The sequence below is a fragment of the Mus pahari genome, chromosome 10, assembly GCF_900095145.1.
Source record: "Mus pahari chromosome 10, PAHARI_EIJ_v1.1, whole genome shotgun sequence".
NCBI classification, from domain to species: domain Eukaryota; kingdom Metazoa; phylum Chordata; class Mammalia; order Rodentia; family Muridae; genus Mus; species Mus pahari.
Window position 1 is genome coordinate 33232163 of NC_034599.1, and position 4821 is coordinate 33236983.

General features: G+C 34.8%; 1 pseudogene; it reads left to right on the plus strand.

Annotated features, from left to right (window-relative positions):
- The window catches only part of LOC110328134, a 7581-nt pseudogene that overhangs the window by 1562 nt on the left and 1198 nt on the right, over positions 1-4821 (plus strand).

Sequence of the window (4821 nt, forward strand, 5' to 3'; positions counted from 1 at the left end):
TGTGTGTGTGTGTGTGTGTGTGTGCATGTGTGTGTATGTATGTATATTTATCCAGGGTTATAGGAATTATGCTTCCTTTTCTCTTTTAATAAAGCTTTTATAGTCATTTTTATCCTGGAGTAATATAGTCTAACAGACAATTGAAGAATGATTAAAATTTGAGCACATTTTTATTCTGGAATGAGGAGGACAACGCCAAGAGTTAAAATCATAACTTGTAGTTGAAACTCAATTGATGGCTTCCTAGGACAATGCCGGGACTTGTTATTGTGTATTATGCTGGAGGAATTATGAGTGTGGCTTTATATTCTTGGCTAAATACGATTTCCCTAGGTATTTAACTACCATTTATGTGGTAGTACTGTACTGCTTTTTTGCATTGAGTATCTATCTCACTAACATTTCCATATCTACATTTCCTGCTTAAGTGCAGATGTGGTATTTTCATCATAGTTTTGGTATTGCTTGTTACATATTTTTCTTGACTATTTCCATTATGAGTTAGATGACATTTTTTTATCAACGTAGTTTGGATTTTTATTTTGATGGCTACAGGGGTTTATGTTTGGTGTGTGTGTGTGTACGTGCGCATGTGTGTGTGTGTGTGCGTGCGTGCGTGTGTGTGTGTGTGTGTGTGTGTGTGTGTGTGTGTGTTACACTTATGTTTTAAAAAATGTTCAGGTCAAAGGCACATTTAATGATCAAATTTTGTCTTCTTGTCATTAATATGTTTGAGTTTATTTTCCAGCCCAGTTACCGATGAAAGATGATTGAATTATTAGCTGGCAAACACATCCCTCTAATTGATTTTAATGTTTCTCTTACTGTGGATAAAATGTTTGGATTGAATACTACTAATCATTTTTGCTGTCATTACCTAATCATTAAAGATCAATTAATAAAAAAAAGGAGCCCATAAATTTGAAAGAAAACAGGGAGCAGTATTTGGAATGGTTTAGAAAAAAAAGGTGTCACTTATGTTACTATATTAAAACATGAAAAAAAAGTGATAGCTTGGATTAAATAAACACCAGTAAACAGAAGAAAACTGCAATGAAAAACCATTGATTGAAAAAGTAAGCATTGTATATATGCATGGGTTTGTATGTTCTGCTTAAACTTTATAAAATGTATAAACATATATAAAATGTATTATATATAAAATATATATGTTAAGGTTTCTTTTAATCTTCACAAAGTAAAAAAGTTAATTCTTTATTTACATTTCAAATATTTTCCCCTTTCTAGTTATCCCCTTCGGGAAGCCCCCTATCTTATTCCCCCTCCCCTGCCTTACACTCCCACACACCCACTCCGGTCTTCCCTGACTGGTAGTACCTTACACTGAGGCATAGAACACCCTCAGGCCCAATGACATCTCCTGCTGATGTCCAACAAGGCCATCCTCTTCCACATATGCAGATGGAGCCCTGGGTCCCTCCATGTGTATTCTTTGGTTGGTGATCCAGTCCGCAGGAGCTCCGGGGGATCAGACCAGTTGAAACTGTTGCTCCCTCTATGAGGCTGCAAACCCCCTCAGCTCTTTCAGTCTCTTCAGCAGTTCCTCCATTGGAGACCCCACCCTCAGTCCAACAGTTGTTTGGGAGCATTCGCCTCTGTATTTGTCAGGCTCTGGCAGAGCCTCTCAGGAGACAGCAACATCAGGCTTCCATCAGCAGGCATTTCCCAGCATCCACAATAGCATCCTGGTTTGGTGGCTGTATATGGGATGGATTCCCAGATGGGGCTGTCTCTGGATGGCCTTTCCTTCAGGCTCCACTCTACACTTTGTCCCCATATTTCCTCCTGTGATTATTTTGTTCACCCTTCTAAGAAGCACAGAAGCATTCACATTTTGGTCTTCCTTCTTCTTCAGCTTCATATGGTCTGTGAATCGAATCTTGGCAATTCCGGAATTTTGGACTAATATTCACTTATCAGTGAGTACATACTATGTGTGTTTTTATGTGGTTTTATTATGAAGGGTGTCCTTTCCCTACTTTCTTCACATCCCATTTATCCTTTGAGTATAGGAAGACTAGGGATTTGTTGGAGTTAAATTCATATCTGGCCACTTTGCTGAAGCTGTTTTTCAGGTGGAATTCTTGGAGTAACTTAAGTATACTATTATATCATGAGCAAATAGTGATATTTTGACTTCTTCCTTTCCAATTTGTATCTCTTTGACTTCCCTTTGATGTTTAATTGCTCTAGCTAGAACTTGAAGCACGATATGGATAGAGAGAATGTGGGCAGCCTTGTCTAGTACCTGATTTTAGTGGGATTGCTTCAAGATCCTGTCCAGTTAGTTTTATGTTGACTTCTGGTTTGTTGTTTCTTGCTTTTACTTGGTTTAGGTTTGGGCCTTGAATTCCTATTATTTCCAGGTCTTCTAATATAAACAGGTGTTGAATTTTGTCAAATGTTTTTTAGCATCTAATGAAATGAACATGTGTTTTTTTTTTTCCCTTTGAGTTTGTTTATGTAGTGGATTAAGTTGATGGATTTCCTCGTATTGAATCATCCTTGCATCTCAGGGATGAATCCTACTTGATAGTGGTGAATGATCGTTTTTATGTGTACTTGGACTCAGTTTTCAAGAATTTTATTGAGTATTTTTGCATTGATAAAGAAAATTGGTCTGAATTTCTCTTTTTGGTTGGATCTTTGGGTGGCTTTGGTATTATCATAACTGTTGTGGCTAGCCCTGGGGCTAATTATGTTTGAAATGTATATCATGAAATAAAGGAGAAATACAAAACTTCCTAGTATTCTCCCTAGTGTCATGCAAAATCTCCTGGAATCAGTAAAATATGACAGAAATAATCCACTTTTGGTATTAATTTACACAGATATTCATCTTGTGATATTTTCTACTAATGATGTATTAATATGGATGTTATTCCTTTCTAAACTCAAGAGCACTTGATATTCATGGCTGATATTTCACCATATCCTCAACTACAATGATGTTCTTTAAAAAGAAATTCTGTTTTTTTCATTTAATAACAAAAATGATCAGACAAGTTTTATAACATTTTAACAATTCCTATTTTATATAAACGAACCTGGGAAGCAGAAGTGTTAAGTAACTTGTCTTCTTTTCTTATTGTAATGAGTATAAGATCTTTGGTCTCATTAATATATTGTTACATTTAGGTTCTGAGCAGTGTACTTGCTAAGAAAATTTCGATTTTATCAAAATATATTTAATTAAGGTTTATACTGGTTTGAATGATAATAACCCAATAGATTCATATCTTTGAATTCATAGTCTCCATATAGTGGAACTGTTTGAGAAGGATTAGGGGTTTGATCTTGATGGATTAACTTTGCTCTTATTTGGGAAATTGTTGTACTGGAGATGAGCTTTGAGTTTTCAAAAGCCAATCTATTTCCAGCTTTGTGTACAATTTATGCAGTTGATCAGATATATTTCAGCTATTATTCCAGCCCCATGTGCTCCTTGTCATAATATTTATGGACTAACCTATGCTCTGAACTCTATAAAGTCCCTGGCATAGTTTGTTCCCTTATACATTGCCTTCATCATGTTGGTTTTTGTTTTTCCACACAAAACTAAGATGGTAAAACAGAGAAAAGTGACTTTGTAGGACTGGGGTGTTGAACAATGACAGAGTATTTACACAAGAGCAGGTGTGCCTTCCTGGATTTGATACAGTTCATTCAAAATAAATACAGAAAGAAACATAACTTTTAAAAAGTTATTTGTGGCTATATTCAGAGACATGATATATTAAAAATATGCTTGGAATAAAATATAAAGGAAGATTGAATAGGAATGTGTGGGATATTGCTGTTAAAGATCCACAAAGGAAACCAAAACATACCACAACAAAAGATTTCCCTTCGGAGATGAGGTCAGAAGGAAACAGGAGTTCAATATTACAATAATGATAAATGTCATACAAATCCCTAAGGAGAAAGTCACACCTTTGTACCTAAGTTCATAAACATATATCATGGTCCATCATGTAAAAGTAAACAACTCACTTCCTCTTCTTAACACTGGAATCTGTGCTCTAGGAAGAGACTGTTGAAGATTTTACTGTGGATTCACAGGTAAGTGCAGTATAGAAGTAACTACATGAAGTTTTCTGGTGTCTCCAAGTGTGAACAGGAGAAAAGCTGTTTATCTTTGAGCTAGCTCTTCAGAAGATTAAGAATTCATACTATATTTTATGATCATCATTTTCAAAAAGGATTTCCAAGAAGTAAGAGAAATTAGATCCATGTTTCAAATTCTTGAAATCCGAGAAAAACAGAATAGTAAATTGATATGATCTTTTGGTATAGCAAGGACAAATTTTAAAAAATCACTGTTTTCTCTCTGACAAGAAGTTTATAAAAAAATTTGTACCATTGTTTTTTTTTATTTTGAGATTGATATAATTTACATTATTTTCTCATTCCTCTTCCTGCTTTCAAACACTTATATAACTCCCTATGCTTTCCTTCACGTGTATGACCTCCTTTTCATTAACATGAACACCATATACACATAGAAATACAAATACATATGTACAAACTGATCCATACTTATGTTATTGATATGTATGTTTTGAAGTCTATGCTAATGTGCAACTTTTATATAAGACGTATTTTGAGACATCTGTGAAATCTGAAATAAATCATATAAGATTTACGATTTGTTTTGAACAATTTACTCCTTGTGAGATGCCCAAAGTGAAGCTAATTCATATTTGCTTCCACACCAACAGACTTCCTTTTAAGTTGTTGGGTAAACATAGCACATAGAAAATGAATAGACAGACAATTGCAAGATGTAACATATTCAGA